We start from the raw sequence: 12,694 nt of genomic DNA, 5'->3' as shown, positions 1-12,694 counted from the left end.
CCTACCACCTTCTTGGATGGTTTTACAGGGCAATCCCGTAGAAAATGCCCAGAAGTTCCACAATATAGACACAAATGCATTTGCCGTCTCCTTTCTCTTTCCTTCTGGGTTAAGGGTCCTTTAACCCCTCCGATTTGCATGGGTTCTGAAGCATCTGCTCCTTTGGGGTTAGCGTGGATTTTGACCAACACCCGATTCTCAAACTTGGCTCGATCAGCCTTTCTGTTCTGAAGTCTGTGATCTAACTGGACCACTAAGTCTATATATTCAGCGTGGGTTCACGACTTGAGCCAAGACATCCTTGAGTTCTCCTCGAAGTCCTCGATGAAATAACGTGATTCGTTTTTCCTCAGGCCATCCAGTTTCCACTATCAACCTATTAAAGGTTGCGATGTAGGATAGAAGGTCCAGGTTACCCTGTCGTAGTGACAAAAGTTCGTTATCCAGGGCCTGTCCTTGCTTATTTGAAAGCCTTGAAAATCCCGAAGAATTGGGTCATCCTGAGTAACTAGTGGAATCGACCAATCAGCTGCACTGCCGCTGAGATATGACAATACAAAGGCTACCTTGGCTTGATCCTTTGGCAAGGCTCCTGGTCTGCATAAAAAGTGCAAGCGGCATTGGTTCATAAACACAGCGAACCTTTTGGGATCGCCGGCAAAGCGTTCAGGCGGAGCTAATGGAATATTTCCTGGTAGGTTTATTTGCACAGGGTTACTCGATAACACAGGAGCTGGATTTTCCCCGGAACCTGGTAGGGGTGCTTGTCCAGCCTGGCTTTGCAGTAGTTGCCTAGCAAGGTCATCAGTTCGCTCCTTTGACAAAATCAGTTCTCTCCTAAGAGCATTGTTTTCTTGATGGGTGGAATGCACTTCAGCCCTCAGTTCCCCTAGTAATTGGGCCAATTGGTCAGTTTCTGAGGTATCCATAACGCCCGGGTGGGAATTTGTGGGTAGGCTTTGCGTTCTGTTACGCTCACCTGGCTCCCACAGGGGCGTCGATCTGAACTGGTCAGCTGCGGTCTCCACCAATGTGACGCGTAGTGCCGAGATGACGGACTGGACTGGCTCACCTAGCTTCATTTGCTTGGCCCATAGGAATATTCTTCTGCAAATGGAGAAATGGAATTAACCACCCGTGGAGTTGAGCGTTAACCCCCGCCCACTCCCGCTGTTCTCCCCACTGATCACCTTTGATGCCTCTTCTTATATTCTCATCTGATGGTTTGGAAAGATGAGCTCTCCATCCTGCATTGAGCGGAGGGGCGCGTAGATAACCAGTTGCTTCACTGGCTCGAAGGAATTGGTGAGTTCCAGAACAATATTGACTCTGAGATTCCCGCAAGACGCCGTAAGTATGCAGTTCGTAAGAGTTCAAATGTCTGACTTTCACTCTTGTCCGATTCCTTGCAGGTTGCAGCTTGACCCTAACGAAGAGTCCCTCGTGGCAACCGGTAATGTTCAGGTAAGGATTTGTATTATCCAACAAAGTTCGATAAAATAATGTCTATATGTAACTTGTTGCTTTCTCCCTTATTCCGGCGCTGAGAGAAAGTATGAAGTCTCGGGGAATAATGCCTCCGGCGGTAAAATCAGGTAAGTCTATTGTGGTGAGGTGGTTTCCTCTTGTTTGTCCCTTTATTTCACCTTGCTGTCCCTTTGTTTCCCCTTAGGGGCCGGGGTTCGGCAAAGATGCAGTGGAAGCTGCGCCGACCCGTGAAGAGGATTAGTACCCCCGGTGGTAAAATCAGGTAAGTCTATGGGGGGTAACTAATATTGCCTCTGTGTATTCCCTTGGCTCACCTTGCTGTTCTTGTCTTCCCCTTAGTTGCTGGAGTGCGGCGGGAACCTGCAGGAGGATGCGGTGGAATGTGAAGATGCTGCGAAGGCCAGTGAGTTCAGCGTGGCGCTGCAGCAGGTGAGGCGACGCGCATAAAATAACTTCTTTCTTCCAGCTCGAAGGCGCGATGGATCGGGAATTGAGGTAAGGATCAAAGCTATTGCTCTTGTTCTATCTTGTTCTAACCTTTTCTCCTTCTTACTCCCTTTTTCCAGGAGCTCCAGACTCGAGGCGGGCGTGGCAGAAGACTGGATGCAGACTTGCAGGCACGGTGAGCGTTACGCTGCTGGATGCAGAATAACGCGAAGCGTGTGCTGCTCTTCGGGCGTGTTTTAAATAGCCTCCAAAGTAGTCCCAGGTGAGTATTCCTCCCCAGCTCCACCCGAGTAAAAAATAGTCCCTAGATAAAGTAGTCCCTTCCAAGCCTCTTTTGGCTTGAAGCTCTTGCAGCATGGTCTGCATCAGGTAAGTTTGCAGCATGGTCTGCATCAGGCAAGTTTTAATCTATGGGACTGACTCTCCATATGAGCCTGGCGCCATAGACCCAAGGACTGCACCCAAATAGCCTCTAGCAGGGGTTGTTGGGCTTGCTTGGGATAACTTGATGCCTGCTTCTGGGGTTGCTGGACTTGTTCTGGGTCCCCGGGGGTAGGCATCATGACAGCACTCCCCCCCAAGGCCCCTCCCAAAGTCGTTTTTCCCTGTGGTTTCGGTTTGTCTGGGAAATTTCGGTGGAATTTGTTCACCAATCGGGGAGCATGAACATGGTCACTAGGTTCCCATGACCTTTCCTGTGGCCCGTAACCTTTCCAGTCGATTAAATAAAAAAGTTTTGACTTTATCAGCTTTGAGTCCAGGATGTTCTTAACTTCAAATTAGGGTTCCCCGTCTACAAGGATGGGGTCTGGTGGCTTGGTTAGTCTTGTCCCTGGTTGCACTGGTTTCAAAAGTGACACATGCAAGATAGGGTGAATTTGCATGTTAGCAGGTAAGTCCTACTTGACAGCCACCGGGTTGATAATGGCCTTAATAGAGTAAGGTCCCAAATATCTGGGGTTAAAGGTCTGTGTTCCCTTTAGAGGTATATGTTATGTGGCTAACCATACTTGGTCCCCTATCTGGTATTGTGGAGTATCACTTCTATGCCGATCAGCATCTTTCTTGTATTTTTCTTTCGCCTGTTTTAAATGTGCAGTTGCTTCCTTAAAGGCTTGTGTAATCGTAGCGTGCAGATGGTCCACTGCGGGCATTTCTAAGTGTTGGGGTGAGTCAAGGTCTGAGGTTGGAGGATGATGCCCATATAAAGTATAAAAGGGGCTTTGTCCAGTTGCAGAGTGTACTGAATTATTGTATGCATATTCGGCAATCCAAAGAATGTGTTTCCAATTACTCTGTCTGATGTAACATACACGCAGGTATTGTTCGAGAGTCTGGTTGGTCCTCTCTGTTTGACCATCGGATTGGGGGAGGTGACTGGTCGATAACCTCACATCGATTTGCGCCAATTGACAGCATTTTTTCCAAAAATGTGAAATGGATTGACTGCCTCGGTCAGAGACCAATACGGACGGAACTCTGTGTATGCAAACAATGTTTTCGAGGAACTCCTTGGCCCAGAATGAAGCTGAAGGTAATCCCTTTAAAGGAATAAAGTGGGCCATCTTGGAAAAAAGATCCACAATAACTAGAAAGGTGTTAAATCCACTGCATGGTGGTAGATCAGTAATAGTCTAACGATAAGGTGTGCCATGGTGTAGGCGGAATGTCTAAAGGTTGTAAGAGCCCAGCTGGTTTTTTCTTTTGACTTTTGTTTTGTGCGCAAATGCCACAAGACATCACAAATTATTTAATATCCTTTTGCCAGGTGGGCCACCAGAATTGTCTTTTAATTTTAGCTTCAGTTTTTGCAATATCTGGGTGCCCCTCCATTAGGGTATCATGATAACGGGAAATGACTAGCTCTTGTAGTTCCTTGTGTGGCAGAAATAGCCGCCCTTGGTAATAAGGCAGGTCATTGGTGACAGAGTAGTCCGGGCCTTTCTTTACCCAGTACTGCAGGGCTCTAGGATCAAAGAGTTGCTGGACCTTTACCTTAATGTCCTCTAGTGTCTGTAGAGTAGTCATGCCAAGAATCCTTTGTTCAGAAATTATAGGTATTGGTTCTGGGTTAATTTCTGCCTCTCCCATCCCTATTCGGGATAAGGCGTCTGCTTTACCATTCTTACAACCTAGTCGATAGGTTATCACGAAATCGAACTCGGCAAAGAACAATGCCCATCGGAGTTGGCGTGACGATTGGGCCTCGGCTGTCTTTAAATACTGTAAGTTCCGGTGATCGGTGATCACAGTAATGGTATGCCTGGCACCGAAAAGATAGTGCCGCCAAGCCTTGAAGGCGGATTTAATGGCTAATAACTCCTTGTCTGTAACTGCATAGTTTAACTCGGGTGCCGAGAACTTTCTGGACCAAAATGCTACTGGGTGAAGTTGGCCAGTTTCAGGGTCTTTTTGAGACAGGACAGCTCCCATGGCTAGACTGGATGCATCAGTTTCCACTATCTATGGAAGTTCAGGGCGCGGGTGCTTTAATACAGGTGCAGAAGTGAATTTCGCTTTCAGCTCTTGGAAGGCTTTTTCAGCTTCTTTAGTCCACATTAAGCGTTTATTTTTTCGCAAGAGTGCTGTGATGGGATGTACAACATGTGAAAAATCCGGGAGGAATCTGCGGTAGAAAGTGGCAAAGCCTAGCATGCTTTGTACTACTTTAACTGAACTTGGTGATGGCCACTTAAGGATTGCGTCCACCCTTCGTGAGTCCATTCGGACTCCTCTTGGGGTCAGGATAAACCCAAGGAATTCAACTTCTGTGGCATGAAAAACGCATTTTTCCAGTTTTGCATATAGTTTGTGCTGGCGCAATTTCTCAAGGACTGCTCGGACGTGCTTCACATGGTCAGATTCCAAAGAGGAGTATACTAGAATATCATCGATATATACGACAACACAAACATCAATGAGTTCACGAAGGACATCGTTCATGAAGTATTGGAAGGCTGCTGGTGCATTGCACAACCCGAAAGGCATCACCTGGTATTTGAATAACCCATACTTAGTGCGAAAAGCTGTCTTCCATTCGTCGCCCTCTTTTACACGTACCAGATGGTATGCCCCCCGGAGATCTAACTTAGTGTATATGCAAGCGTCCTTCACTTGGTCTAGTAATTCAGGGATCAGAGGCAATGGGTATCGGTTCTTAACAGTTATCTGGTTCAATGCGCGGTAGTCGATGCACGTTCTGAGGTCACCTTCCTTTTTGGGCACGAAGAACAAAGCTGAAGATGCAGGGGACTTGGAGGGGCGAATGAAACCATTGGCAAGGTACTGGTCTAAGTATTGTCGTAGGTGAAGGTTCTCAGGTTCCGTAAGAGCAGGGGTCCCCAACCTTTTGTGCCCAATGAGCAAAATTGGCATATACAATAAAATGGTGAGCAACATCCATTTTTCGACGGAACATATCAGTGCAAAGTTGGCGGACAAATGATTGCAACACAAATTAGAAATGTGGACATTGGGGCTCATTACAAGTTTGGTGGCTTCTCAATTGTACCGCTACCACCACTTAGTCTGGTGGTATCACTGCCAGATTCCAAGTGGTGGTTTGGCAGTGTTAGTCGCCACTGATGGAGTCAATAGCACTCCAGGGTGGATTTTGGTGGTTTTTGATTGATAGAAACATAGTGTGGCATAATTTACATTTTATTGGGGTCTGTGACAAATCTGTGGATGTTGCCCCTTCGCCCTTAGGGGGAGACCATTCCCATGGGGCCAGGGAGGTGCATCCTCATAGTTCCACTGGGGTTGGTGCACAGGGAGAGGATCACATGGCAGAGGAAATCCCTAATGGGACTAGGGATGACCCACCCTTGAGAATGCAATATCCCCTCCAATCACCAGACTCTAGCCCCCTTCCTATAACCATAAGAGCAAACCATTCCTTAATAGACTCATGAGTTATAGTCACCCTGCCATTTCCCTAGAAAGTACTGGGACTATGAAGAGCACAACCAACCTAAGGGAGATGAAGGGTAGAAATACTGAGATGAGGAAGAATGAGAACAGTTGAAACATATACTATTTACAACCAATGAGACAAAGAAGATTCATGGAGGAATGTAGAGCGTCCGACGGAACCAACATGAGTATTCTAGACAACTTGGAATAAGTACTGGGACGAAAAGGAGAAGCGGAGGCAGTAAGAGTACTCCTAAGAACCACAATGAGCGGTCTATTTGTTGCTGGCTGCTCATTGGTCAATGTAGAGTAGAAAGGGAAGAGGGACTCAGGAAGAAGTTGTCTAGTCCTCCATGGAGGAGCTGCAGGAGCCAGCACAGTGTAGGACGGTGCAAGAAAGCACACCAGGATGCCAACAGGGGAGCTGGAAGGACCAGGGCCAGTCCAGAGTGGAAGGACCAGAAGGCGAGCTGGCAGAAATATGTTCCCGGTGTTCCTGAAGACTGGGAAGCGTGTAACGGGAAGACCACGCTGCCCATGGCAGCGTTCTCCGGCAGACCAGAGCCCACTACAAGGCTCCCTAGAAGTAGGGGGAGTGCTCAGGCTGGCTGGTGGGAAACTAAGAAAGTGCAGTCAGAATCTTCAGAATCACAGGACCTGGCAGGCACGTGAACCAGGTCTGTCTCCCACAACAAGAGAATCTTAAGGGTCTGGGACCTACCAAACGAAAGCAACATGAGTCCTTCTGCTTGTGGTGGTACTTGGGAGGAAAGGGCTGCAAGAACCTGCACACAAAGAAGATGTGTCTGGGACCCACTACACAAGAACCATGCAAGTCCTCTTCCTTGTGGTGGTCCTTGGGAGAAGAGGGCTCCCAGTTACTGACCATAAAGAGAGGTCTGGGACCCAATCCCATAACAAGAAGACAAACCACAGAGCAATTTACTGATGACCATACTTGGCAGCGAAGTGAACCAAGTTGCCCCAAGTGGAAAGAGCGGGAAGCAGAGATCTGGGGCCTACAAGAGAAGGAACCAGGCAAAGGGAGTCATTGCCCCTGGTTGTGTTGCAAGAAATGGAGAATTGCCAAGAGAAGTAACCAGGACAAGGGAGTTGTTGCCCCTTGTTGTTGCAAAGTTTGTGTAACAGAGAAATATCGAAAAACTTTATGGAACTTTCTTTTACATTTAGGAACTTTGGGTTTAGAACCTTTGTTATGTGGAACTCTTTGATTGGATCTACAACCTGTTCTTCTGAATTAAGAAGACTTTTTGTTGTTTATAGTTTAGTCAATAGTGTGAGGGATGGAAATAGGCTTTGGACTTGTGACAGTGGACTATTTACTTTAGAGAAAAAAATACTGACAGTTTCCTTAGTTTTGGTTGAGGTAGGGAACCCCGCTCAGCTTCAGGGAAAAGCAGGAGTTTGCCCAATCCCCGCCTTTTTATGCCAATCAACATGAGCCCACTGTGTCTGATGCCTACTTCTACCCCCTTACAGGTCACTAACGCTTTATTAAGTCTTATCCAACGGTTATACGCAGTCATCTCAGCATCTGTCCGATATGCAAGATCGGGGAATTATACATTGTTTTCCACCACCGATAAAGGTGAAAAGCAGGGATGTCAGTTGGCCCAGATTTATTCCTTTTGGTTGTTGATTCTAGTACTTCTCTTAGGATAGTTAATCCACCCTCTCTGAAGGGTGAATTTTATAGCATGCTCCCTTATGCAGAAGACGGCTATTTTGGACTTGCCCCCGGCAGGTCTCCAACAGGGCCTGCTAAACACAAGTTACTATTATGGGAACTATAGTTTGAAATTAAATATGATACCAACAGAAATGATGGTGTTCAGGAAAAGGGTGAAACCTTGTAGCTAGTTTTTAAATGAATTTAGAGATGAGGGGTAGTGTCATTTTTATCTGCACATACTCTTCTCAAAGAGTGGTGATTCCGTCAATCATTTTAAGAAGACAGATGAAAAGGCATCATTGAGGATTAAAGGGCTTTTTACATTATTTCAAGTTTGGGTCATTCTGTTTGGGGAAGTGCCTGGACGTATTTAAGGCAAAGGTCTGTTCCATGATTTTTATGGCAGCGAAATCTAGGATGGTTCAAACTGTCATGTGCTGGAGGAGTTGCAAAATAAATTCCTGTGCCAAATAGCGGCATCCTTGCAGATACACCTGGTAGCGTCTTATGAGCTGACTTGGAGGTGTTCAATTTGAAAGTGTTGGGGCAGTTAAGATTTTTTACTTATTTTTTAAAAGCACTTCTGGGATTTTCAGCTAATCATAAAGTGAATTTCAGTGCAAGTGCGATTGTAGCCTTCCCTGGTAAAGAAAGCTACTTGAGGTTATGTGCTTTTGTAAGGCACTGTCCATTTGAATAGGGTTGGGATATAACTAAATGTGGCACATTAAGTCACCTCAATATAGCTCCAAAAGCAAGAGCTTGTCTGATGGAAAAAGAGGCAGATGTCCAGAATATACATAGGCTGCCCTCTTTAGCCTTATATGCAAACTTGCGTACACGTATAAGATTGCAAGGAGAAATCTGTGAAATAAGATACCCAGAAGGCAGGAGGCTGGTGGTAATGGCACATTTGAATGTACCCACTCCTCAATAAATTAAGATGTGCAGGAGAAAGCACAACATGTGCTTGAAAAATAGGAGTCGAAGATTTGGTTCATTTTTTGTTCATTTGTCGTCGTTTCTCTGTTTTGCATAAACGTGGAATGCATGGGAGCTATGTTTTATATCATTATTTGTAATGATCAGTCTTTTATATATAGCATGTTTGAATATGTTAAACTTGCTTTTTTTTTATTTTGGGCTTGGGCTGTTTTTTGTCCATGATGCTCCTGTTAGCTGTACCAAGGAACAGAATATGACTATTTTCTCCACGACACAAACATGGTTCAATTATTGTACTCATTAATACATTGGTCAGCTGGGCAAAGTAACTGACAATGAGAGGGTTTTAACAATGACACTACTATAATCATTAAAGACATTTACTGAAAATGTATTTGCATGGTGGCAACAAGCACAAATCTTGCATGTATAAAAATAAGCCAGCTGGAACCATAGCAGGCTCATTGGCTAACATTATTGCACATTCCAGGACTCTGTCCTGGCTACAGTGCTACTGAGGTCTCATTTTTTCAGCACCTCCTTCTAAGCCGCCACGCCATCGCCCAGAGCAACTGGCGAGCAACAATTTAGGGTGTACCGAGCAACACGTTGGGGATCCCTGCGTAAGAGCATAGATCCTGCTACAAGGGGGTTGTGCACTAGGTATGAGATCGATTTGACAATCGTACGATCTGTGAGGTGGTAAGGTGTTTGCCTGTTCTTTTTGGAAGACATCCTGGAATTCTTGGTATTCTGGAGGTAGTTGCATGACTGCTGTAGTTACTGTGGCCACGCCTGCGTTCAGATTTTTCTTTGGGTAACAGGTTTGTGCACAATCCGGGAAGGTCATTCTCTTCTCTCGCCAATCAATACAAGGATTATGTGTTTCCAACCAAGGTATCCCCAGTATTATTTGGAACTGTGGGGCTTTGATTAGATTAAACACAATAGTCTCTCGATGCCCATCCTGACCCAATAGTGACATCTCTGTGGTGGAATGAGTTACAGGCTCAGAGGCAATTTCAGTTCCATCGACTGTGGTGATGACATCTGAAGTGGTTTTTCGGCAGAGAGGTAAATTCATCCTGGAAGCCAATTCATTGTCCACATAGTTTCCCGAGATAAAGTAGTCCCTTCCAAGCCTCTTTTGGCAGCATGGTCTGCATCAGGTAAGTTTGCAGCACGGTCTGCATCAGGCAAGTTTTAATCTATGAGCCTGACGCCTATGGCGCCAGGACGGACTCTCCATATGAGCCTGGCGCCATAGATGCCAGGACTGCACCCAAATAGCCCCTAACAGGGGTTGTTGGGCTTGCTTGGGATGACTTGATGCCTGCCTCCGGGGTTGCTGGACTTGGTCTGGGTGGCCGGGGGTAGGCATCATGACACCTCCTTTGACAGGAGATAGCCTAGATAGGTGACCCCCTGTCGACAATACTGACATTTCTTCAATGAAGCTTTGTGTCCATGTGTAGCTAAATGAATAAGCAGTAGAATAGTACCCTCCTTGCAACTGTCCTCAATCTGCGGCAATAAGCAGGTTGTCAATATACTGCAGCAACGTGCAGGTTGACGGCAGCTCAAGCGTGTCAAGCTGTTCTTTCAATGCCCTACTGTATATGCTCAGGCTTTCAGTATAACCCAGAAGAAACATGTGCGAATGTGAAAGAGCGTCCTCCTAAAGTGAACGCAAAAAATTCACCTTTTTTCTTTTCCACCTTCTGCTTCTCCGTGTTTAGCCTGTTCTCATAATACTGGGCCATGTGCAGCACTTCGGATTGTGATTTTGCCTGCCATGCACTTTCAGACGTCATGATCTGAGTTTGAATGTCAGGCAACAATCCCCGTACAAATTTGTGAACAAATAAACTCTTTCCCGGTTCTGTACTCAAATCTTACCCACTAAAATCCGAAAACACTTGTTCAAACCTGTTAAAAAAAACTCAGTCGCACCCTCGGTCTTCCCTTGCATACATGCTGTCAATTTGTCCCATATAATTATCTTGTTAGCTGTTAATGTTTACTGTTACTGTTATACTGGTAGGTTATAAAACAACCGCAAATAACAGTTTAATTGAATCTTCAAATTTGACATTAACCTGGGCAGTCAGCAGATCCCAATGAAGACAACAAAACCACAAGAGAGAAAGAGGGCACGACCCTCATGGAAACCCTCTGGGGGAAAGAAAACCTGTATTTCCGTAGATAAACGGACTTCTGGCCCGATATTAGGGTTGGATGTTGTCCACTGGGCAATTGGAAACTTGATGGCGGTGAAGACTTCTCTAAGAAGGAGAGAGAGAACAGGTAAGAGAATCCTACATAGAAGGTTAGGAGGACAATTACAGAAAGATAGGAACTAACACTTACTCTCTGGTCTGAAAAGATACTGGCTAAATAGTGTGCGTAGAACCTGGTCCTCAGGAGCACGCAAATCTGTGTCCTGAAGCACTAGATAGAAAGTGGTTCTACCAGTAGAGAAGGAAATTATGGTCAGAAGGCAATAGCAATAGTAACCGATGAGGGTAGTATCGGAAAGCGTACAAAGGAAGACTCACTTTCCAATGACAGGCGGGTAAGTTATCTCTCACTACACGGGGGTTGAAAGGATTAGAATCACACGGAGATACATAGGAAGCGAACAGAGACTTCTGAGGAGATTCGGCACAGGGAGAGCGCAGTAGGGAGAGTCTAAACACGAAAAGGGTAATAACAAGAAAGGTTAGAAAGAGGAAAAGTAACAAACATGAAAGGACATAAGCTAAACTCCTAGGAGCGAACTTACGGAGCAGCGGTATGAGCAGTAGCAACACGTTTGCTTGCTGCACTTGCTTCCGTATATGAAGTCACGTGATTAGCCCATAACGTTCCTTGCGAACGTGAAACAACAGTACCGCCGTCCTCAGCAAAATCACGTAGAACACCGGCCACGTTGGGCGTACTGTTCCTAATTGATCCACATAATCATCTGTGCTGCCACAATGACCAGCGCCGGAAAAAAGTGTAACATCTCGTCTCGGGCACCAAAGTTTTTAATTTGGTCACTATATTATTCGGCAACATCAATATAACCCGAGGCAGTTTCTTGCCTACTTTCCAAGCCCCAACAGCTTGTGTCAAGGCATCCCAAGCATCGCCCATCCCTGCTTGATCATCTACGGGCCTAATCTGTGTCCATAAATCTGCAGGTAGAATCACAGGAAACAATAAGTCAATATTCCCTAAAGTGAAAACTGACGAATTCAAAACTGATTCTTTCTCTTTGTAGAACCCTGTAGGATTCTTCCTAATGTCTGGATTAGACTGCTTAATCGTATTCACTTCCTGTCTTGAAAACAGAATGTGAACAAACTGTGAAATATAATGTGCTGGAATAGTTGAAGCAGGTGTCTGTCCTACAGCTGGAATCTCTACTTTCGGGTCTAGTGTCGGAGGAACCTCTCTCATAGGCAATTGTACAGTAGGGAGTTCTGAACACTTGTTAAGCAATAGGGCCAAATCGAGTGACAAAGAGGTCAACATGGTGTCAGGTGAAAATGCTCTTTTGTAAATCACCATCATATCCGCCGGACAACACAAGTTTCTTTTCATGCATTTATCTTGTAAATACTCAACCATCACTTGTAACACCTTCCGCTGCATATTCGGTGTGTACTGACTAAATGTATCATGCACTTCAATAGGGGAAATAGAAGCATCTGAAATCCATCTAAGCACATCCCTTGTGCAAATACGCATTGCTTCACTTACGGGTTTCAATGGAGGCAAAAATGGTTTCTGTACGTACAATGTGTGTTGCTTATTCCTAGTCAATTCATCTGAGTGTAAGCGATCAAGTTCTCTGTTGTATACAAACAATTGCATGACATGTTCGCGTATCTTTGTTGCAGTATCCCTTGAGCGAGACAAAAAATTCAAATCCTGCAATTCTTATGAATCAGTTAAATCACTCCATACTTCGGCAAGATATACTCCCATTTGTTCTATCAACACCTTCTGCTCAGGAATACCCCAATGGTCAGACATTGCACTCACGGCTGCGGTTTCATCACCCACCTCCATATATTTCTCTGCCCATTCACGCAATTCCTTCTTCCTCTCAGTAGATATCGTACTACGTGTCACTATTCTCGAATCAGTGTCAAGCATTGGAAGGGGAGTGGAAGTGGAGGCAGGCGGCAAAGAAAGCAAAAATAAATCATGCGC

At 45.4% G+C, this 12,694-nt stretch overlaps 1 long non-coding RNA gene across 1 annotated transcript in view; it reads right to left on the bottom strand.

The window, feature by feature from the left end:
• The window catches only part of LOC138488034 (uncharacterized), a 182,122-nt gene that overhangs the window by 50,800 nt on the left and 118,628 nt on the right, over window positions 1-12,694 (bottom strand). The window lies entirely within an intron of this gene.

Source organism: Ambystoma mexicanum, chromosome 9 (genome assembly GCF_040938575.1).
Source record: "Ambystoma mexicanum isolate Mex_15411 chromosome 9, UKY_AmexF1_1, whole genome shotgun sequence".
Taxonomy (NCBI): Eukaryota; Metazoa; Chordata; class Amphibia; order Caudata; family Ambystomatidae; genus Ambystoma; species Ambystoma mexicanum.
This window is presented reverse-complemented; position numbering and strand designations above follow the sequence as displayed.